The sequence below is a fragment of the Callithrix jacchus genome, chromosome 2, assembly GCF_049354715.1.
Source record: "Callithrix jacchus isolate 240 chromosome 2, calJac240_pri, whole genome shotgun sequence".
Taxonomy (NCBI): Eukaryota; Metazoa; Chordata; class Mammalia; order Primates; family Cebidae; genus Callithrix; species Callithrix jacchus.
Window position 1 is genome coordinate 59,117,645 of NC_133503.1, and position 24,542 is coordinate 59,142,186.

The following is a 24,542-nucleotide window of genomic DNA, read 5'->3' on the forward strand; positions in this document are numbered from 1 at the left end:
CGTGGGTGGCGCCCACGCCTTTAAACCTGAAGTCACAGGTACTCACACCCGCACCCGCGCAGAGCGGCTGCTCCGCAGGAGTAAGCGGAGAGGGTCGGCGCGCGCCCAAAACGACTCAAAGGGAGCGCAGGGGCTAGGGAGGAAGTGGCCTCCGTGCAGGCGCAGAGAGGAGGGGCGAGAGAGCGACTCCTGCGCAAGCGCAGAGTGAAGAGCCGGAAACAGCTGAAGGGGTGAGGAAGATAATGGTGGGGGACCGCGAGGCGGCTCCGTGAGCCGGCAGGAACACGCAGTCGATCAGCTAGACTCGCCTGTGCGCAGAGCAGATGAGGTGAGGAGGCTACTGCGCAGGCGTTGTGGGGAGGCGGGTTGTATTCGGCACAGGCGTTCTGCGGGGGAAGCCCCGGCGCAGGCACAATGTGGAGGCGGCCAGACTTGGCGCAGGCGCGGTGTGAAGGAGGCCGGACTTGGCTCTGAAGCAGTGTGGAGGAGGCCTCCGCGCAGGTGCAGACGCAAGCAGACGCAGGCAGGACAATGGCCGTTGGGGTCTGATGGGCAGCCCAGCCCTCCTCGCGTTTCATGGGCTTGGCCTGCCGGCCTCCTTCGACTGGTGCCCCCGCGTCGCCTAGGGGCCTGGCCATATCCTCCCTCTTGGCCAGGCACTTCTGTGCTGCTTTTTAATTGAGATTTTTCCATCCCCTGCACAGGAAGTGTCCTTTATGCCAATGTTTTTATAGTCACTTTTTAAGAAACATTTTGGACTTTCCAGTACAGAATGGTGTCAAAATAAAGTTTAACCTTCTTCAGGTTATATTTTAGTGAATAATATTAATATATGTTCCAGGGTTGTATGGGATTTCTAAAATTCTAATTTGAGTATATGCTACCACTCATAATTATGGTTATTATGTTGTTATTGTAACTAAATATCCTTGTCAATTGTGTCTTTATAAGTACTCAGAGTCATTTCCTCAGTTAATTGCTTCAGGCTGATGTAGTTTCTGAAAACTTCACAAGCACACAAAAGCCTAGAACATGGTGTCTTTTAGGAGGCTCATGAAAGGATGGGAAGGATGCTGAAAAAAGCACTGTTGAATGCAGGTTTCTAATAACTTTAAAATCACATCATTTGGACCGGGTAAGAATTGCTGAAACTTTAATGAAAAGACTGGCTTATAAAACTGCTAACCCAAAAAGAACAAAAATTAATTGAATACCAAGGAAATACTTAAGCAGGTTTGCATGCTAAATCAGCCAATACCGAAATTGCTTAGGTACACAATTTGAATGAACTCCATGGTCTAAGTCAAATTACCTGTGTTAACCCATCAGTTATCCATGCTGTGCACCCAATTTGGAGAAACAATTGGCACCCAAGAGGACGTATGTCCAGTGTTAAGCATGGATGCATGGAGAACCAGGACAGCTGCCTTGTCCTTCCTGAATCCTTAAAGCTTTTGTTATTAAACGTTGTGCATTCCATGACTCATCTGGAAAAGACAAAATGATCCAAATTAAATATATTGGTGTGGTGACTTATAAATTGTTAAAATAGTTTATAACCAATGTTTAGTTTGTCAAACTATCAAAGCTTCATGTACATTTGGCTACCTGAGGGGCCATTTAAACATTTATAAAGGGATTTCATTCAGTTTTCATTTTCAGTGTATGTTTTCTGGTTGTATGAAAGCTTTCCCATGCAGGAGGGCTAATGTTATAACAGTAGATTATTATGCTTCAGTGTATTTTCACCAAGTGAAGAGCTTTTTATGGTTCACTGTGGACAATCAATCCCTTCACAGTCTAGAACGCAAAGATGAGATCTTTGAGAACATCAGAGAAAAACTTCCCTTGCCATCCACACTGCAATAGAACATCAGGATCTTGAAACTTGTGGTCATAATCTCACAGCTGAGGAGGGTCACTGCACACTCTTGGAATGGTCCACTCATTGAAACCCTTAAGGTAAAGCTAACCAGGGAAGTTTCTCCCCAGAAGAAGATGACATCTTTGATGTCAACAGATTTTTCTGAGGATCTTGGATTAAAATTTCTCTACTGTCATGAGACTCTCATCTTTGAATTTTTTTTTCCCTTGCTTATGCCTCTATGAACAATAGAAGTGAGAAGGGGGTTTGTTGTGTGCACTTACGAGGTATACTTTTATTTGTGAAGGATTTTGCAGCCAGCTTTATACGTGGATAATCTTGTAACCTGATAGATAAAAGACGAAGACCCAATGTACCATAGGTCAGAAACTTTTATGGTATATACATTGCCTCATAATCACTCAGAAATAGAACATTGGTTCACTCCTCTTAACTCACATCATGGGTTACAGAGAACATTGCCAAGAGCCCACCCTCTCCTAGAAGGGCATCATTTGTTAGGTCCTTTTTCCATGATTTGGAATAAAAAAGGCAATGATTAGAAATGTATCCCTCATGATAGGCTCTATAGCAGATTCTACCATAAAGACTGTACCACAGACTTTAAATTCTCTTGTGAAAGTTATGCTAAATAATAGAATTGGCTAAACAGGAAAGTATCTGTGCAGCTCCTGGCACTTCAGACCTATGGAGAAAACATCAGGTATTATAGAGACTCAGTTGTAGGGAACTAACAAAAAGACCATTTAGTTAAGTGAGTCGACTCTATCTAGCTCATTCTTCCATTCATTTGATTTCAGGTGGTTTGGTTTATGGGGACCCTGGGTAAGGAGCATACTCCAAACTCTTGGTGTTACCCTCCCAGTAGTCATGATGATACTCTCCCTGGTGCACTGTATTCTCTCAGAGGTTTTAAGGGTTTGCCTGTAGACATCTTTAGAATGTCAAATGATCTCTCTTCAATTGGAATGACAAGTGCTGAAAGAAATGAGTGACTCTGAGAACACTGTAACATGCTAAGACTGGAAACCCAAAATGATGGTAAACAGAGAGTGGCGCTAATGCCCTAAGCTTTGGTCACACTCTTGCCTACGTGAGAATCTGACCAAAAATGGGGAATTTTTAAAACAAAATTATGGGAGGCCATTGTTTTGGACTGAGCACTAGGCCCCAACAGACCAAACCAAAGTGTCATCATTTGTGCTAAATATGACACAATCGGATTAAGATTTTAGGGAAACACATGGGTCCTAGAATAGACGAGGTTTTGTTTTTCTTTTGCAAACAGGACTTTCCAGCATAACGTGGTACCCTCAACTCAGTCCTTGTTCCTACCTTTGCAAAACTCACTGTTCTGTTTCCTCATGGGTTTCAGGACCAATGGTGATAGTGATATCAATAACTCAAGTTTTGGTCAATCTCTCAAAACTGAGAAAATGACCAAATAGGGGGAATTGTTAAAGCAAACTGAATGTGGCCTGAGAAGGACTCTGTACTTCTGTATTCGAGTCCTTGTGGACAAACTGCAACCTAACTTAATAGGTAGACAAGATTGAAAGCCTAAATTAGGAGTATGCACCTGCAATGATAGCTGAGTCTTGGCCAATCCCAGCAGCCATACTTTAATCACTCATACACTGCTGAGTGTTCAAACCGTGTTTAAGTAAGGCAAATGGCAACCTGTAACTGATCAAGATGTTTCTGTATCTCACTTCTGATTTCTGTACCTCACTTCCCTTTTTTGTCTATAAGTCTTCCACCTAGTGGCTGTGCTGGAGTCTCTCTAAATCAGCTGTGATTCTCGGGGCTGCCCGAGTTGCAAATTGTTCATTGCTCAGTTAAACTCCTTTACTTTTAATTCAGCTGAAGTTTTCATTTAACAAGAGTAAGATAATAACTTGTATTCTTATTGCCCAGAATGGACAAATCAGTAGCGTTCCTTGTCATTCTTTTGTGACCAGTTTCACATAAATATAGAATTTGATTTTAATGATTATACTTTAAAAGCAACTTTTTTTTTTTTTTTTTGAGATGGAGTTTCACTCTTGTTACCCAGGCTGGAGTGCAATGGCATGATTTCGGCTCACCGCAACCTCCGCCTCCTGGGTTCAGGCAATTCTCCTGCCTCAGCCTCCTGAGTAGCTGGGATTACAGGCACGCACCACCATGCCCAGCTAATTTTTTGTATTTTTAGTAGAGACGGGGTTTCACCATGTTGACCAGGATGGTCTCCATCTCTTGACCTCATGATCCACCCACCTCGGCCTCCCAAAGTGCTGGGATTATAGGCTTGAGCCACCGTGCCCGGCCTAAAAGCAACTTTTTAAAAATTCTTCCTGAACATTGAAGATGGAGAAAAGTAAAAAGAGCTGTCTTGCAGTTTCGTTTCTTTTTTGTATAGTTAAGAAGAATGTTTATCTTACTCTGTCTTGATAGTCCTCAAACCTCAAGTCGTCACTAATATCCTGTGGATGACAGTTTTTATTGTAGTGTTAAATGGCAGATTTATTTACTTGGCAAACATTGTCAAGTCTTGAAAAAATTACCCCATGTTCTTGGCTTCTTTCCTCATGAATGGCCTTGCACTGATGGAAAGTATTTGATCTATTCCCTGCTCAATTTTTCTAGCTGCTTTGGGATGTCAGCTCTGCATATCTCCTAGGGAATTAAAAAATAATGGCTTCAGCCAGAAACATGGCAGGAAAGTGCAGTTACATGGGAACCATATACGGAAGGAGTTGTCCCCAGAAGTGAGAATAGCCCTCGACAAGGGAACTCTCTGTGACTTCGCTCAGAGCAGACCACTTTGATCTTTTTATCACCGTGCCTCAGTGAAATCACTGGTTGATTCTCTGAACCGTTACTGAGATCTTCATGAAATCACTCTTGTATGAGGGTTGCAAAACTCTGCAGTGTAAATCATAGTATTTGGGAGAGAGGACTTTCTATCTCCATCCTTTTTCTGTGGAATAAAAATTAGAACTGTTGTTTACTCTTTAAATTCAAATTCCCTTATCCAAACCAGTGTTATGAAAGGACTCCACTTTGCTCCCCAAATCAGTCTGTCAAGAATGTAATGATGACCCTTCATCCAAATCCCTCAATATGAGCTTTTCTAAAAGAACTCTAGAAACAAATAAGACAATATTCCCATATTCCTGCCCTTATACTTTATTTTATATTAGAGTTATCTGTGTATCCATTTTGTATCCCCCGAAGTATAACGAGCCACTTGAGGCCAGGTACAGCTGTGGTGTGTATGCCAGAATGTCTCTCAGGCAGTCGGTCTCTCCTGAATGTGGAGGGATGAGCACCAGCCATGAGCCACCATCTGTGTGGCTGGCCTGTGACCACCTCCAGCTCACACACAACCTCTGCACAGAATGGAAAAAGGCCTCCCCTGGGTGAATGTGGTAGAAAACTTGTCCCTCCAGGCAGTTGGTGAGCAAAGTGCTCCTCTCAGGAGGGCATGACATGTACAGCTCCACTGGGGGCCCTGTGACAAGACAGGCTTCGACCCTGCCCTCTTGCAGCTCATATGTATGAGGGACAGCCCAACAAGTAAGGAAGCAAATCCATGCTGTCGTTTCAGGTATTAGCTAGAGCTTTGGAGGAAACACAGGTTAAGTGGAAGGAATGACGAGCAGGAGCAACACAGACAGCAGGCCAGGGAGAGGGCCAAGCAGGGGCCTGGGTAACAGCTGGTGCCATGTATGAAACATTAAAAAGGGCAAAAACCAACTGTATAAACCAAATAGTTAATATCAGTTTTTTCTCCATTTCAGTTTTCGTTCATTCTAGGTTTATTTTGATTTTCTGCATTTCTCCGACACAATAGTTTTGTGCTGGGTCAGGCCAGTCCAGGGTGAGTCCCACTGAGTGGGTGCTCTGGGTGAAGATTGAAGCCTTCCCTCTGCAGGCCTCAGAGTCTCTGTGTGGCCTGGTCACAGCACTCATGGTGTCTCTGACCCACAGGAGTGTCTCAGGGGCACTGGTTTTCCCCTCAGGCCTCCAGCTCGCAGGGCCTGCCTGAGTGGCCGGGGCTGCATGTTGTGATCGCAATGTCCGACAGCGCTCCGGGCTCCTCCACAGGCTTCAGGAGAAGATTCACTCAGCAAAGTTCACAAACAAGCCACAGGACTGAGGCGGAGTAGGGGAAATACGTTGATAGTGAAATACAGGGAGAAGCAGCCTAATGTGCACTTGGGGTGCTTTGGGGAGATTTCAGCTGTGGTCAGGCATCTCATGAACAGAAGTTAACGGTGGGCCTTTCTGCAGTGTGCACAGTAGGTTCCCTCTCCTGGCTGTTTTTTTGCCTTTGGATTTGGGGGGTTTCCCGTGGCAGGGTTAGGACACCCTGCAGAGAATGGGGACCTTGAAGAGTCTAGGAAAAGAAACTGGACCAGACAGTGGGACGCCTGTAGCATGGGGCCCACTAGTGAGCCCCTCCCTGGGCCTGCGGCCTCCTCAGTACCATGAAACTGCCAGGCTGAGGATGGATTCAGCAGTTTCCTTCTGATCCGAAGTCTTCCACTAGAGAATTCCAAAAAACTTGCCCCAGTGTGGTCTCCTGATCTCCTTGGGTGTGATGAGGGCAGAGACCCCTTGACAGGCCACAGAGGATTCCACTAAGGCTTACCCAGGCCTGCTGCTCCAAGGACCCACCCAGTCCTGAGGATTTGTCATTGAAGCAGTCTCCGCCAGGGGAAGCGGACAAGGTAGGCCCCTACCCTACAGCTCATGGCTGGTCTCCCCCTGCTGCAAAATGGGTGCATCCCTGCACATGGTATGTCACACGTGTCACATGTCTGGCATTCCTTCCACACGTGTGCTTTCACCTGCTGAGAAGGAGCCCATCCTATGAAGTGGACATTTCATGTCATTAGGGTTTGGAGATATTATGAATAAGCTGATAAACATTCTTTTACAAGTCTTTTACAGACATGATTTTCATTTCTCTTGGGTGAATACCTAGGAGTGCGGCTGCTGGGCACTGTCGGCAGAGTGGCTGTGCCTTTTTGCACTCCCAGCAGGAAGGAATGAGAGTTCCAGTCACTCTGTGTCCTTCCCAATTGCTGTTGCCAGCCTCTCTTTTTAAAGGCATATTGCTAGTGGGTGTGAAATATACCCAATTTCTTTTTATTTCAAGCTCAGTTCCTTTAAATGTTACCTTCCTAGTCCCTGAATGTAGGCATGAATGGTGCTGAGCACTGGACCACAGGGCTTGCTCCAGTGGGAAGGTTTTGACAGACCATGGAGATGACTATTTGAATTAGGCCTGTATTGCAGAGTCAGGAAGTGCTGGGTACAGTCTGTCTACATTTTGTTTTGGCTTCTAACTTTACAGCATTCATTTTAAATTCTGGGACCTTAGATCTTAAGAAAATGCATAATCTGGAACAAATGGAATTGCCAAAATCTACAATTTTGGGAATTTGCTTTGTGCCAGACCTCCCAGAATGCTCATTCCTAAACCAGTAATGGGCACTAAAATGGAAATATTAAGTACTCGATATATATAATTGGTTTTCACCCTTTTTAATGTTTCATACACGGCACCCGTGGCTACCTAGGCCCTGACTTGGCCCCTTCCCTGGCCTGCTGTCTGCATTGCTCCTGTCCATCATTCCCTCCCCTTACCCTGTCCAGGGGTCAGAGTCTCCAGAGACCAGGCCCCGTTCTTTGGACTCTGACCCCAGGCAGGAAGCAGCAGAGCTTGTCTGCTCTGCCTGGCTGGCGTCTGCCCCAGAACTGTATCAGAGCCCTGCTGCACAAGCAGACAGTGCCCTTGGCTCTTGACAGGGCAGTCTCCGCTAATCACAGACAAACTCCTCGTCCAGATGGAGGAACATATGGCACCAATCTCGTCTTCTACACCCAGCACAGACCTCAGTGACTGATCACGGCTGGTGCTGATGTGAGCACAGACGCAAGCTCACGCTTCCCACGGCAAACTTCGGAAACCCACTTCCAGTGGGCAAGGCTCACCCCCGACAGAAACATTTCAATTTCCAGGCTGATGAATACTGAGACAAATGCACCCCAGTCCTGCATACATCCCTTTGGCTTTGGGTGGTGGGGGGGAATGATGCCCTTAATAGCCAGCCTGTGCTGCCCAAGTGGCCCTTCGGGGTTGGGTCACAGTTGGGGTTGGGTCACAGTCAGTGTCAGGCGCCAGCTTCTTCCTCAGCCCTGCAGACTTGCAGCGGGTGCGTCTGTGACCAGCGTTCTGTCCACCACGTGAAATATATCAAGTCTTGCCTGCATATTCTAAGTCTCTTTTCTGTTGATGGAAAATCAAACTCTGTAAAATATTTTAAAGAGGTTTCTTCTGAGCCAATGAGTGACACGGCCAGAGAGACACAGTCCCAGTGAATCTGAGAAAGTGTGCCTGAGGAGATCGGATTGTAGTTTGTTTTTAACATCTGAGAGAGGTGGGAGTTACGGGGGGAAGACATATAGCAGTGCGTGGCAGGTCGCTGTTCGTCTGGCCTTTGGAGCTGGGCCATTTTGAAGGGGGCTTACAGGATGTAGGTGGATCCGGAGATTCTTTGATGTGCTATTGGTGAGAGGAGCAAGACTCTAACACTTAGAACATTTAAGTTAAGATAAAGGTGCTGTGCAGCAGGATCCGTAGCTTACAGGTGCAGCCTTAGTCTTGCTCAGCTTGCAGGTAGGACTCACCCTACCTTGTGTGGCCTCAGGTCCTGTTATAATTTAGCATCCTATTGCCGAGAGTCTGCTTTGTCAGTCCTATGATTTGTGTTTTAACATTAATGCTGGTCAGTTGTGTCTGAACTCCCAAAGGGAGGGAGTATGACGAGGTATGTCTGACCTCCCTTCCTGTCAGGGCCTGGAACTCAGCTTTTCAGGTTTCTCTGGATTTTCCTTGACCAAGAAGGGGCCCATTCATTCAGTGGCAGGGGATTCGGGTTATATTTTTTGTTCACATCTCCAAAGCAGGAGGTTACATTTTAAAACAAAGTAATCACCAGTGACATGGAAATCAGTTGACCTGAAAACCAGACAATCGGGGCTTCCGAAAGGCTCCAACCTTGGCACCCCAACCTGCCTCCCATGCTTAGCACTCAAAGAGGGAGCGTGGGAAGAGCCCAGCCACTCCTGAGCAGGCCAGGAGGCCTCAGCGAGCTGCATGGGGCTGGTGGCAGGGTTCAGCCTTTCTCTAGGAGACAGCTAGGTGTGCATGGTGAGGTGTGGGGGCACCTGTGGAGGAGACCCGCACAGGTCAAGGTTAAGACACATGGGGGGATGAGGACAGGGCTGACTGTCAGCCAAAGTGCTAGGGCTTGTGAAGGGTTTTCTGCCTTCACCCGGACAGGCTTCGCCCTGTGCACCATGGCTGGGTGGGGCTGGAGGGGAGGCAATGGCTATCTCCTCCATGTGCATTGCACTCCCAGAATCTCAATGGCACTCACACTGGAACTTGAAGGTGCCCCAGGGAAACCCACAGAAGCACAGTGGTGTCTCTGGCTGACTGAAGCCTGCCCTGGCTCTTCCCTGGCCATTGTCAGTGAGAGAAAGCTGCAATCACCCATCAGCAGGCTTTATTAAATAAAAGGAAATTTGGCCTCCCCTCCCCACTGGGAGGCCTGGGAGCCCTGGGAGCCCCGCTGGGAAGCATGTGAAAAAGATGGAGCGGGAGAACAGAGAGAAACCCTGCAGACTGGCTGCAGCCAGAGGCTGCAGGTGCAGGGCTGAAATCGAGTCATCGCCATGCCAACAGGAGTAGCCTGCCTGGAGTAACCCACCCTTCTAGGGAGCACAGGCTGGGTGCTTTCCCCAGGGCCAAGGCAGGCCCCTCCTCTGGAGTCCTGGAGCCTGGGTAAGAGCCTGAAGCCTGGAGCCTGGAGTTGGAGAGTGTGGGCTCCTCGCCTCCACTTTCCTCTGTTCCTCTGAATTCTAAAGGGTGGGACATTTTCTGCACGTTAGGGAATGCTCCAGAAGATTTATGTGACCTCAACTCCAGCTGAATTTCCAATAGGAAAAGTTTGGAAGCTAAACATAAAATCCTAAGCCCCCTAAATGACTGAAAGGGGCCCCAGAGAAACCTGAAAAGCCGAATTCCCAGCCTTGATGGGAAGGGAGGTCAGCCAGGCTTCATTATACGCCAGTCTTTTTGCAGTTTAGATGGAACCACAGACCAGCATTAAAGTTCATAGAGATCTTAAGACTGCCAGAACGGGCTCTTTGTGGCAATAAGATACCAAATTATAAACAGGACCCATGCCAGGCAAGGGTTAAGTCATACCTGCAGGTCATCAATCTTTCTACACAGCATTGAAGTTTTAGATAGAACCTTCCTGTTCCAACCAAATGCAAATTGAATCTCTGAATCCACCTATGTCCTCTAAGTCCCCTGCTTTGAGATGTCCCGCCTTTTCAGGCCTAACCAATACCCACCTTTCATACATTGCTGTATGTCTTTGCCTCTAAACTCCTGCCTCCCTGAAATAGGAAAACCAAACTGCAACCAGACTTCAGGCCCTTTCTCAGGCCTCCTTGGACCCTGTCTCCCCAGGTCATGGTCACTCCTATTGGCTCAGAAATAACCTCTTTAAAATATTTTATGGAAGGCTGGGCAGGGTGGCTCACACCTGTAATCCCAGCACTTTGGGAGGCTGAGGTGGGCAGATCACCTAAGGTCAGGAGTTTGAGACCAGCCTGGCCAACATGGTGAAACTCCCTTTTTACTAAAAATACAAAAATTAGCCAGGCATGGTGGCGCATGCCTGTAATCTCAGCTACTGAGGAGTCTGAGGAGAATTGCTGGAACCCAGCAGGCGGAGGTTGCAGTGAGCCAAGATCACGCCACTGTACTCCAGCCTGGGAGACAGAGTGAGACTCCATCTCAAAAAAACAAAAAACAAAATAAAAAAAGAATTTTACGGAGTTTGGTTTTTCCATCAGCAAGTTTTTACTCTAAAGTGGGCATTGTTTTCCTTTCATACAGAGCTGGGGCTTCCTAGATGATAATGAAAAAATTAAATTTAAATGTTATTTAAAATACATTTCTTATTTTATTATGAAAGTAACAAAAGGAAGAAACATTTTTCCATTGTGATTTGTTAATTTTTAAAACTGAGGAAAATAGGTTAAAAAAGGGAATGAACATATTTACATATGTTTTCAACTGGAAAACATGTATCCATTAATTTTTGTAGTAAACTTATTGAGGTATAATTTTCATACAATTGAGAAAAGAAAAGAACTTTTTGCTCAGGAATGCAAGTCCTTTCAAATGGTCAGGTGCAGAGAGGCATGAAATGAGATGGCAGTCACCTCCCTTTCCCCTCCTTGGAGCTGTGTATTCATGTCTGCAAACTGCTTCCTGCTGCCTTAAGTTAACCTAATAGTGCAGTATTAGACACTACAACTCACACCCTGTGGCTTAACAATGTAGAGCCAACCAATAGATTATGTTATTTTAACACAAATTCTTGGTAAACAACCTAGAACCACCTCTTCTTTTCCCTTGAAAAACCCACCTATAACTGCTACTAATAGATGTATTCAGGGCAACTTGAATCTCTGCTTCCAGTGGCAATCCTCAGGCTTCGCCCAAACTCCCTACTTCCATGAATTTTGCCTGAGGTCATGCCTTTTAGTCCAATTCAATGAAATGTTCAGTTTTCCGCCATACATGTGGATGAGTTGTAAGCCATGCAGCCATGGTCCCAGTCAAGATGCATGAGGCTTCTATGACTCCAGAGAAGCCCTCCCACCCTTTGCTAGCCCATGTCCCAGTCCCAGGCCTCCAACCCTCCCTCTGGCCATCATCACCATCTGGCCACTTGTGGTTCCATTCATGAATCTGGATATTTCCATATAGAGACAAGCTTGTATATATATATTTTTTTTGTGATGGAGTTTCACTCTTATTGCCCAGGCTGGAGTGCAATGGCACAATCTCAGCTCACCGCAACCTCTACCTCCACCACCTGGGTTCAAGTGATTCTCCTGCCTCAGCCTCCCAAGTTGCTGGGATTATAGGCGTGTGCTACCATGCCCAGCTAATTTTGTATTTTTATTTTATTTTTTATTTTTTTTATTGCATTTTAGGTTTTGGGGTACATGTGAAGAACATGCAAGATTGTTGCATAGGTGCACACATGGCAGCATGATTTGCTGCCTTCCTCCCCTTCACCTGTATCTGGCATTTCTCCTCATGCTATCTCTCCCCAACTCCCCACCCCCTGCTGTACCTCCCCTATTTTCCCCAACAGACCCCAGTGTGTGATGCTCCCCTCCCTGTGTCCATGTGTTCTCATTGTTCAACACCTACCTATGAGTGAGAACATGTGGTGTTTGATTATCTGTTCTTGTGTCAGTTTGCTGAGAATGATGGTTTCCAGGTTCATCCATGTCCCTACAGGGGACACAAACTCATCATTTTTGATAGCTGCATAATATTCCATGGTATATATGTGCCACATTTTCCCTGTCCAGTCTATCTGGGCATTTGGGTTGGTTCCAGCAATGGGGAAAGGATTCCCTGTTTAATAAATGGTGTTGGGAAAACCGGCTAGCCATGTGCAGAATGCAGAAACTGGACCCCTTCCTGACACCTTACACTAAAATTAACTCCAGATGGATTAAAGACTTAAACATAAGACCTAACACCATAAAAACCCTAGAAGAAAATCTAGACAAAACCATTCAGGACATAGGCGTAGGCAAGGACTTAATGACCAAAACACCGAAAGCATTGGCATCAAAAGCCAAAATAGACAAATGGGACCTAATCAAACTCCACAGCTTCTGCATAGCAAAAGAAACAGTTATTAGAGTGAATCAGCAACTAACAGAATGGGAAGAAATTTTTGCAATCTACCCATCTGACAAAGGGCTGATATCCAGAATTTACAAAGAACTAAAGCATTTACAGGAAATTTTTGTATTTTTAGTAGAGATGGGGTTTCTCTATGTTGGTCAGCCTGGTCTCAAATTCCTGACCTCAGGTGATCTGCCTGCCTCAGCCTCCCAAAGTGCTGGGATTACAGGTGTGAGCTACCATGCCTAGCCAAGCTTGCATTTAATTGATCTGCTGATTGGATTTCTTCTCTTTTAATATAAACCCCAGTCTTAATTCTTCTTCTGGTTACCCAATTTCATATTTTTAAAAGTGGACCAAAAAAAGTTGAACACATTTTAAAACAATCTAAGACCAGAATTTTTCCAAACATTCACCAATTATTTTTCATTTTTAAGAGTCATCTTGTCTATACCTAATTCAAAGTCAATTTTTAAAGCAGTTTCATCTTGCCTTGATCTTGATTTCCCGAATCATTTATCTAGGTTTATTTAGAAACAACTTTTTTCTAACACATTTCCTGGAAAAAAAACACACCCACCTTTCTTTCATTTTGCACCAATGTTTAATAGGTTACATAATGTTTAATTAAGTTCCATGGTGTTACTGGAAAGGGTCCTCCTGATCCAGACCTCAAGAGAGGTTCTTAAACCTTGTGCGAGAAAGAATTCGAGGGAGTCCATAAAGTGAAAGCAAGTTTATTAAAAAAGTAAAGGAAAAAAAAAGAATGGCTGCTCCATGGGAAAAGCAGTGCGCGGGCTGCTTGACTGATTTCACTTATAGTTATTTATTGATGATATGCTAAACAAGGGGTGGATTATTCATGAGTTTTTCGGGAAAGGGGTGGGCAATTCCCATAACTGAGGGTTTCTCATCTCGACCTCATTTCACCCAGCCCCTATTCAAGATGGAGTTGCTCTGTTTCAAATGCCTCTGACACTAGTAAGGATCACAGGTGGCATAAACAGGTTTGGAGAAAACCTAAGTGTCTCTGAGTCATCCAGCCCATTTTGACGAAGATTATGTGAGTTGTTGGAGCAGAGGTTGGTTGAAGGAACTCCTACTATAGTAGGAGTAATCACAGTATCTTGCACAAAATAAATAAAACACACAAGAATACACATATGTGCATGACCCTACAGCCCAGAGGTATCCACTTCCTACATTTTGCATATAGTATTTCAGTGTCTAATAAATACTTGTATGAATTTACGGTCAGCATCATTGCAAGGCTAGAGGGAACCATAATCCACAAAACTGCCCTCAGTTCTGCACCAATTGCAAGGGTAAGGGTCCCCAAAACCACCTTCAGGTATGATAATTTGCTAGAAAAACTCACTGAAAGCTGTTATACTCATGGTCATGACTTAGCATGGGGTAGGACACAGATTAAAATCAACCCAGGGAAAGATACTCCGGCCAGAGTCCAGGAAGTTCCCACCTGCAGAGTGTCCAGTTGTCTTTCCCTGTGGAGTTGTGGACAGTGTCACTTCTGGCATCCAGGTGGGATCACCTGAGCTTAGTGTCCCAGAGTCTCTACTGGGGCCCCACGGTTGACTGCCCATGCAGATGGCAGTCTCCAGCTCACCCTGGGGGATGAGCTGATCACAGCTTCCACTTAAATCTCACCGTAGGCTTCCCAGTATGGTCCAAAGGTCCCAGGCAAACCAAGACCCTCTCATCAGGCATGACATTCCAAGGCTTAGAGACCACTTCTCAGAATCTGAGAGAAGAAGCCAGGTCTTTCTGGGCAAGGTTCAATTCTTTATTACACAGTCATGTGTAAAGGATTTATTTTTCTTTCCAAAAGTTGGATTGCGCTACACACTTGGTTTTGGAATCGACTCTTGGACTCATGGCATGACTGTGTGCCTGAGGCTGACTCAGAATTCCCACCATCGCCCTCTGCTGCTCTCCTGGTCATCCTTGGCACCTGGTTGGAAATGGAATTTGGACACTGGTATGAATGTGGGTTGGTATTTCAGTCTGGGTTCCTAGAAGCAGATCCCAAGATGAGGATTTGTGTGGAAGCAGTATAAATGATGTGTTCCCTGGAAAACCAGCATGGGAATTCCAGGCACTAGTGGGTGGGGAGGAGGCCGAGTGCTGGGGGCTCATTCTGGCTTCATCTTATGGAGGAACTGGGAAGTTACTGGTCACTGCTCAAAGGTGTCCCTTTTGGGTTTGGGGGCAGTGCTCGGGTACTCTCTGTCTTATCTGTCATTCACTGGCTAAGGACTGTAAATTCCCAGACAGCCTGGCTCTCCAGGAGCTCAGAGAGCCACAGGGAAGGGGTTCCTTTGACTGGAGGGCAGCCCCCTGCAAAATTCAGAAGCTGGACGCTGGGACTGAGACCTGGGGCTCAGGTGCATAAAAATGGTCAACAGGCACAGAAATGTGAGCAGAGCTCACGGCATCTGCTACGATTAGAGTCTGAAGGCACCTCAGCATTCAGAAGGGCCAGATGTGATTCTCCTCTGGGTAAGTGTAGGCTCTCAGTGGGGTCAACTGACCTAGACCAGGACAGAAGCTCAGCGGCCGCTTACCACTGTTTCGTCCCTGCTGCATTCACCTGGGTGTCAGCTCCCAGCGGCCTGGGCAAGGATGGGAGAAGCACGTTCTGTCACGTAGGTGCTGTGTATGCTCAGGCTTCCTCTGGACATCATGAGTGGATAAGTAGGGCCAGGTGACAGTGTCAAATGACCGCTGACTGTCGAATGCCTGACCTGTGGCTCCAGTGCTGGCTCTCACTTTTCACTGGGTCTGCTGCCTACTCCCCATCTGCTCCACTGCACACCCCTTCCAGGCCCTGGGCCATCAGCTGTTTCCCAGCTAGAGTGGGTGCAAGCTCCCTTCTCTGCACTGAGCAGCACGCCCCGTTGTCCTTACCCCTCCCACCATTTCTGTTTGGGTAAACGCCAAGGGCTTGAGCAATGGAAAGGGACTGCCAGGCCAATTGCTTTCCTTCCTCCCCACCTTAGAACATCTCAAGGTATAGGGGACCCCATGGCCTCCCTGAGACACCTTCACCAGTCATCATTGGCTGTTTTTTTTTTGTGATCTGTGGCAGCTCAAAATTAATACATAAATAACACGTAGAGTATCACTTTGAATTCATCCCCTTTCTTCACCATCTCCTCCCCCTAACTCCACTCCTTCATTCCTGGGCTTGCAGACCACCCCCTGCCACCCCCCTGTCAGGTCACCACATGCAGGGGCCTGGCCATACTCAGACAGGACTGACTGGTTGCTGTGGGCAGGCCAGGAAGATCGTGAAATTCTAATATGGCAAAGACCAAAATAAAAACAGGCTCTGGTTGTCCCACTGGCTTACCTTTCCTGGCCTGCTCCCTGCTTTGGCTGAGTCTATAAGGCCTTCTGTTGTCCCTAAGCTCTGTCACCACTCTTCTTAAGTTGTGGAAAACAGAGTCGTACACATGATTTTGTCCACTGAAAGGCAAGCAAACGTCTGCTGTGAGAATGCAATTGCTTATTGCCTTATAAGTATTGGCCAGTTTTACGTCTGTCTGTAAATTCATCTCAGCATTCTGATTGCCGGTATGAGTGTGTGTGAGTCCTTGTTGAACTGATTGTAGTGTCTTACTGGTTCCTCCTTCATTCATAAGTAAAACCAAATATTTGGTGTGTGTCCATTTTATATTTGTATGAGAATCGTGGTTTTACTTTGAAAAATACCATTCTTTTCCTGTCCCCTCAACCCATTGCCTAGAGTCATGCTGGAGAAAGTGCAGAGAGGCTCTCCTTGTCTTTATTTTTCCTTCACCTGGGTCACAGCACATTTTGATAGCTTGCTCACTGGACTCCAAACTCATGAGAGCAGGATCCTCTCGGTCTGATTTTCCACTGAATCCTCAGCTCCAAAAACATTTCTGGCACGAAATAGGGACATGAAGTGAGTTTGCTAAGTGAAGCCTGTGGCCTCAGTCTTGTTTCTGGCTCAGCCAGATCCCATTGTGCCTGGGATCCTTTCCTCCCCTCCCCTTCCCTGGACACTGTGGGGGAAGGAGGAGTTGGGATGAGAGAGATATGTGGCAGCTTCCATTCTGCTGCCAAAGGAAATGGGGACTGAAATTCGTAGAGAGGGGGCCAGGAGAGAAACCATTTTAAGAAGTTTTGAGATGTACCACAAACTTTCCCTTCCCTCCCCCCGCTTCCCTCCCCTCCCCTCCCCTCCCCTTCCCTCCCCTCCCTTCCCTTCCCTTCCTCCTCTCCTTCCTTTCCCCCATCCTTCCCTTCCCTTATCCTTTCCTTCCTTTCCCTTTCCTTCCCTTCCCTTCCTCTTTCCCTTCCCTTCCCCCTCCCTTCCCTTCCCCCATCCTTCCTTTCCTTCCCTTCCCTTTCCCCTCCCTTCCCTCCCCTTCCCCTTCCCTTTGCCCCTCCCCTGTTCTCCCCCTTCCCCTCCTCCTCCCCTGCCCTCCCCCATCCCCTTCCCTTCCCCCCTCTTCCCTTCTTCTTTCCCTTCCCTTTCCCCTCCTTTCCCTCCCCCCTCCCTTTCCTTCCCTCTCCCTTTCCTTCCCTGTCTTCTCTCTCTTTTCTTTTTGGTGGTCCACATTTGCTCATCTATACTGTTTATTTCACAGAATACTTTCACAAAACACCTATGTTCAAGCATTACTCAATGTTGCCTTTTATCTTGGAACACAACAAAAAGAGAAGACAGGAAGAATTCATATATATAACCTCAAAGTTAAGGCAGTGCAGGGGCAAGCAAACAGAAGACAGAGCAATGACCTGCTGAGATTGAATAGTCAACACTTACATAAAAGGATAAATCCATTTATTTATTTATTTATTTAGAGACAGGATCTCAGTCTGTCACTCAGGCTGGAATGCAGTGGTGTAATCATGGCTTGCTGCAGCCTTGACTTCCAGGCTCAAGCAGTCCTCCCATCTCAGCTTCCTGAGTAGCTAGGACCACAGGTGTGCACCACCACACTTGGCTTATTTATTTATTTCTAGAGACTGATCTCACTATGTTGCCCAGGCTGGTCTTGAACTCCTGGGCTCAAGCGATCCTCAGGCCTCAGCCTCCCAAAGTTCTGGAATTACAGACATGAGTCACCATCCCCAGCCAAGAATATCCTCAATGAGTAAAGAGCTTTAATAGGAAAACACGTCGACGCAGCAAAAGGGACAGCATACTTGAACAGATGAATTGCAAATGAGGACACGGAGGGGACCATTCAGCCATAGCAAAGCGTTCAGCCTCACAAGCCATCAAATAAATGCAAATTAAAACAAGACCTTTTTTCTCCCATCAGAGTGTAGACATGAAGGGCGTCATCACACCCTCTGTTCACAGAAAGCATGTAAATGGGCCGGAGTGTCACTGGGCCGTCCCCTGTCATTCTGGGTGCCCTGTCTTGGCACAGTCAAGAAGAGAAACAGCACCTGCATCTGAAAGCATTGCTAGCTCTTGTTGAAGCCTTTGAAGAAGATATCAAAGGGGGAATTACATTTGTGGTACATCCCAAAACTTCTGAAAATTGTTTCCCCCTCACTATGGATCTCAGTCCCCATTTCTTTTGCCAGCAGAATGGAAGCTGCCACTCATCTTTCTTCTCCCAACTCCTCTGGGGCCTCAGCAACTTCTGGTGACTTCAGCTGGGACTCCATTGCCTTCTGGGGCATCAGTGACTTCAAGCATCTGGCTCAGTCTTTGTTGTGCAGATTTGGCGTCTTGGACTTCCTTCTGCTGTCCAGTCCACACTGCCCAGCTCTTCAAGAAAAAGGGCTCTAGGTCTGACTCCTTCCCCCAGGGGGAGAGATGTGTGGCTGGACCTGAATCAGAAGGGTGACTGAGGCTGCAGACGTGTGCACAGAGTAGATGTGTTGAAATATTTACTGCATGTGTTGTCTTTATATTCTCTCTCTTTTTAAATTATTTATTTATTTATTAAGATGGGGTTTCACCATGTTGATCAGGCTGGTCTTGAACTCCTGACCTCAGGTGATCTACCTGCCTGCAAAGTGCTTGGATTACAGGCGTGAGCCACCATGCCCGGCCCGTCTTTATATTCTCTTTTTACACTAATTTCAGACCTGCAGTCTTTGTACATCTTTGCTTAGAGGATTTTTCTGTATTGTAAATCAGAATTGCTCTGAAATTTACAGCTAAGCCAGATTCTTATGAAAAAAAAAAAAACAACAAACAAAAAAAACCAAAAAAACACCACCACAAAACCTAGTTGTCAAAGATGGTGGGGGTGTGGGGTATGCATGGAGAGTGCTTTGGGAAGCTCTGGTCTAAAATTCTTTCCAGATACAAGCATTTCTTACCACCTCCACCATCACTACTCCAGCAGAATCACTGTCACCTGTGACTTCTGTACCTGTTTTGTATGGCTGCCCTGCCCCTCCCACCCACAACCAGTCTCTAGACAGACAGGCACATGGATAGATAGACAGGCAGGCAGGTGGATAGATAGACAGATAGACAGAGGCAGATAGATAGATGATAGAGGATGGTAGATAGGTGATAGAGGATGATAGAGATAGATGATAGATGATAATAGATAGAGACAGATAATATATATATATATATATATATATATAAAGAGACATATAGGTAATAGATGATAGCTATATAGATAGATGATAGATAGATAGATATAGACAAATAGACAGATAGCTAGACAGATGAAGACATAGATTTCCTTCTCCCCAATTCTGTTCTGAGGTAGCAGGCCACATTCAGGAATGCTGGAATGTGGGTGTTTGGTGAAAGTGCTCTGTGAATGAACAATATACATGAGCTGTATCTATATCCAATCCAGTCTCAACACAACAACCAGAGGTTTCTTCCAAAATGTGTATCAGCTCAGACCCCTCTCAGCTCCCATCCCTCCAGCAGGTCCCCATCCAGCTCAGTCAGAAAAAGCACCCTCAGGATGGCTGTGGGAAGCAGAATTTCTATGAGCCCCCCAAGGAGGCCCCGCGCTCATCCACGGAAGCTTCAGTATGATGAGAGGCCACCCTGAAGCACATTGTTTCATAGACAGTTGGCCTTAAACCAGGGAGGTCGTCCTGAATTCTGGGTGAGCACAGTGTAATCCCATGAGCCCCGAGAGCAGAGAGCGTCCTCTGGCTGCAGGTGGAAGAGGTGGCAGAGAGGATGGGGTGGGAGAGTGAGCGCCTTAGTGGGTGGGGTGGACTCTGGGTGTCCTTGCTGGCTTTGAGAAGAGGGATGCAGCGAGCCTTGAGCTGACAGCCTGCAGGGGAGTGGGGCCTCCATCCTTCAGCTGCAGGGAGAAGTCCTGTAGCCCCAAGTGAGTCTGAAGCATGTTCTTTCCTCGAGCCCCCGACAAGAGCATCACCCACAAGAGCACCACCCCCTCCCCCACCATGGCACCTCATCACCTTCACTTTGACCTGTGAGAGCAAAGGACCCTGCTGAGCCAACCCTCTCCAACTGCTGTAATAAATGGGTGTTGTTCAGGCTGCCACATTGTCCAGGGGCAGTAAGGAATGAATACCATGGTCTACAAGTCCCCTTGACTGTCTCCCAGCCTCCTCCCTGGTCCCTCAGACACCCTTGTTCTTCCTGTCAGAGCCGCAGGCCTGGTACTCCCTCTGCCAGAGGCCTTTCCCCAAAACAGAGCAGATGGCAGCCTGCTGGGTGTGTTCAAGGCCTCAGCAGATGCTTCAGAGTAGAAGTGCACCTGTGCTGCTTTGCAAAGTGTAAGTGACAGCGTGGTTTACAAACCTGCCTGTTTTCTGGGAGTCCTGGCCCTTCCTGGAAACAGTGGGCAGGGCGGCTTGACAAGCTACCCACACGGCATGTGCAGGTCAGCTGATCACTGGACCACAGGTGGCTGAGGGTGACCAGCCACTGAGTGGGTCAGGAATAAGTGAACAGCACCTTCGAGTGTCAGGGATGTTTGGTGAGGGCCTTCCTTTGACTGAGAAAGGAGGCGGGTGCTGAGTATTCAGCAGTTTGGGAGCAAGAAGGGTCTCTACTCTCCTCCCCTCCCCTCCCTTTTTTCTCCTGGGCCATGCAGTGGGCCTGCAGACAGCACAGAAAATGCACCCAGAGGAGCTTGGGATGTCCAGGAAGACCTTGAGGAGTACCCGTGAAGAGAAGGCTTGCACCCCAAGTCTGTGGTGGGCTGGGGTGGGGCCTCTGCTCTGGAAAGAATAAGTGCTCTTCCCAAGTAGGAGGGACATCCAGGGCCTGGCAGGGACTGTGGCCCAAGTAGGAGGGACATCCAGGGCCTGTGGGAGGCAGGGATCGCGGCCCAAGTAGGAGGGACATCCAGGGCCTGGCAGGGACCGTGGCCCAAGTGGGAAGGACACGCAGGGACTGTGGGAGGCTGGGTCTCTTCCGCAGTGGTGGCTGCAGGGCCTGGCGAGGGTCACTTTCAGGCTGGTTAGACCTGCCCCCTCCCCAGGTGGTGTGCTCAGACAGCGCCTCTGGGCTGGGACAAACAGGAAGGTGCTGAGACCATGTCTACCTGTGGCTCTAAACACTTGACTTCCACCTGCTAGCCTCCACGTCCCTGCAGCCAGCTGTCTGGAGGTCATTCTGTTATGTGAATTGTCTTAGGTGATTCCCACTGTCAACAGTGGAACTCTGACACATTCTTTGTGTAACTTTGTTCTTAGCATTGCGTTCGTCTTGTGCTGCAGCTGCAGGCCCTCTCATGACTGCCCCAGGAAACACTGGCAGCTAGTGAGAATCTTCAGGCAGCCATGAACAGTGTGAGATGATTTTGTTAACTTCAGCCTCATGTCCACGCTCTGAGCACGTCTGAGTGAGAGGGCTCAGCTATGATGCCCGGAAGGTGAGATGCCTCAAATGCATTTTGACCTGGGGCATTTTAAACTTATGATGGGTTTGTTGGGATGTGACCTCACCAGTCCAGGAGCATATGTGCTATGAGTATTCATTTTCTTCCTATAATTTCTCCAGCTTGTGCATTGGGAGCTCTGAAGACCTCCTTGACATTCACTCCCTGAAGTTCCCAGAGCCACTGCTCTTCCCTGACATCTTATGCAAGGCAGGAGGTGTGGGGTCAGTTTCCACAAGGAAGAGGGACTGATCCAGTCTGTTGGTCCCTGCAGATGTGACTTTTGCAACGTTTGTAACTTTCCTATTAGCCTAAAATTATCTCAAAATACAAAGTTAAAAAATGAATCAAGTGAGTTAACACTGGAATTTGCAGATGAATGCTGATGAGAGCAACAATAATAAAAATAATAGTGACCTTTGTTGAGTGTGGCAAGCAGTGTGCTAGCATCGCATCAAATCTTCCTTAGGAACCCAGGGTTTTCCTATGAGCATCCTGGGAGTATGGCAAGGCAGCCAGGGAAGTGGAGCCGTTCCAGGGACACCCCTCTCCACTGCCGCTTGCTGGCAGTGTTCACTCTGTTAGTTCAATGTTTGCCTTAATACACCCTTTAGAATCACACTGTATCCTTGGAGCCTTCAGCGGTTGATAAAAAAAGAAGGCTTCTGTGTACACATTGGCAACTCTACCACACAATTTCCAGTGTAGCTCCAGAAGCTAAAAATAACCACGTGCTTTCTGTTTCATGCAGAAAAGAGGACGTGTGCACTTTATTTCGTAACACTTACCATTTTTGAAACTCTGATTTTTCCCACATGTATTTTTAAAATGTCCTTGAAGGAAAAGACACGATGTGGATTTTGCCAGTTTCCTCTTTTCTGTAATCCAGCTCAGGTCTAGGGGCAGGTCCAGATCTTCAGGAAACAACTCCTGGCGATCAGATGTTGGAAGAAAACCTTGAGCCAACATTCATGGCCATGGGGTGGACTTGCCAAGAAGTGCCTGGAGACAGCTCCATGGGGTCTGAGGCTGAGGTCTATAGGGGGAATGGCATCTTCAAGGGTCCCCATATCTCTGCAGCCCAGGGCGGGGATGAGCAGTGGTCTGCCAGGGTCTCTGCATGGCCTGTTTCCTGTGCAAGGAGAGGCCACAGACTTAGAGCACAATCCAGGGCTCTGTGTCCTGAGGCAGGAACAAGGATGGCCATCCAGGGCTCTGCTTTCCCAAAGATTTCAGCGCTCTCCTCACCAAGGCCAAGCATGGTTGCTGCAGGGAGCTGTTTATACCAGGTTTCCATCTGCCTGATGCTCACTTGCTTGCTTTTCACTGCGTGAGCCCCACAGAGGTACACTTTGAGGAATTTCCAGTGAGCACAGAGCAGGTGGGCCATGGGTGGGTCAGGGCTGGGCACCACATCAGGGGATGACCCTGCTGTCTGAGGAGCATCCTCCTCACAGGTAGGGCTGCCTGGTGGGTTTTCTGAGTTAGCTCCCTCCTGAGGCTGCCAGGCCAGGCCCTTTCCCATCTTGCTGCACTCACCCTGCCTGGATCGAGGAACCCAGACTTACCACCTGGCTGATGCTTGGGTGTGAGCAAAATTCCTAGGACCCAAGGTCAGGGGCTAGAAGGGCAGTGGGAATGGTGTCTGTGGCTGGAAAAAATCCAAGGCCACACAGCCAGGAAGTTAGGCAGAGAGTGGGACATGCCCTTTGACTCCAGTGAACCTGCGCAGTGCTGGAAATACCACTGGGACCATGCACAGACGTACACAGTTGGTTAACCCTAGTCCTCCCAACTAGGACTGAGCAGAGCCCCTCCCAGCATCCTGCCTGCTGTTATTCAAGCGCAGCTGCTTGTCTTGTGCATCCGCTAGGGCTGGGCTGGCCTCATCTCCTTCAATGATGCACTGACAGGGCCACTGCAATACGACAGGAAGAGGAAATATGTGGTAAGAATGGTGACATTGTAAATGCATACAGTGAACACATTTCCTCTAGAAAATCAGCCATAAATTAGAAAATGCAATAGTTCTCTTCTCAGTACTAACAACCCACACAGGAACTTAGCAGAGAACTGGATTAAGAACAGTATTAAAGCTGAGACTTAGTGTGAGGAAAGGTCCCAGGCTTACTAAGGTTAAGGAAATATACCTGTGTAGACACATTATCACCACATTATTAACCTGGAGACAAAGACTGATGAGCAAATAGATTAATTCTCTGGATTTAAGAGCTTATAAAGTCAAAACAAAATTATATTTGGCTGTCTTAAAACATGCTAATAGGATTCAAAAGCTTATCTGGAAAGCAACTGAGCTTGAAGAAGCACAAGCCGTTTTAAGAGAAGACTATTAAGGAGGAACATTCCCTGTCAGATATTAAACCATAGTGTGAAGCTACAATCACTGAAAAAATGTGAACAACTGCAATCATCAATTGTATCGGGGAAAACATAGATTACTCCTGAAAGAATTGGAATTTATGAAATAATTTTATGTGTTCATAGTATAATATACTAGGGTTAATGGTATCATCACATATCTTTGGAGAAAGACTTATTCAATCCATGATATGTGATAAAAAAATTAACGATGTACAATAAGTTATATCTTCTTGTATCACCTTAAAATGCAACAAGTTCTAGGAAATTTTTATTTTAAAATAAAACTATAAAAAACAAGGAGATAAAACAGAACAATGTTCTTTGGCTCTAAGGCAAAAATGACATTTTAAGAAAAATGTGTAAGAAAGTGTACAAAAATAGACTTAATTAACATTGTTTATAATTTAAGATGATAGCAAAAATAAGGATAAAAACAAAGTATAAGGGGAGTCATAAAAAGCTTTCATGGGCTGCTTCCCTTCTCTGTAATCATTTCTTAAAAATAATGACTAATGTATCAACTGGAAAATGAACAAGTCATGAGAGGACAAACTTGAGAAAGATAATAATAGTCAATAAACATGAAAAATGTTTACTGTCATCACTAATCAAATAAAGCAAACATAAAAAGAAA

The 24,542-nt window shown here is 46.7% G+C and overlaps 1 long non-coding RNA gene across 1 annotated transcript; it reads left to right on the forward strand.

Annotated features, from left to right (window-relative positions):
- The first annotated feature begins 201 nt into the window (after nt 1-201).
- LOC100894205 (uncharacterized) lies at nt 202-24,542 on the forward strand. The gene is made up of 3 exons (XR_013532501.1): nt 202-328; nt 21,342-21,520; nt 21,649-24,542. It is a non-coding gene; the product is annotated as an uncharacterized LOC100894205 (long non-coding RNA).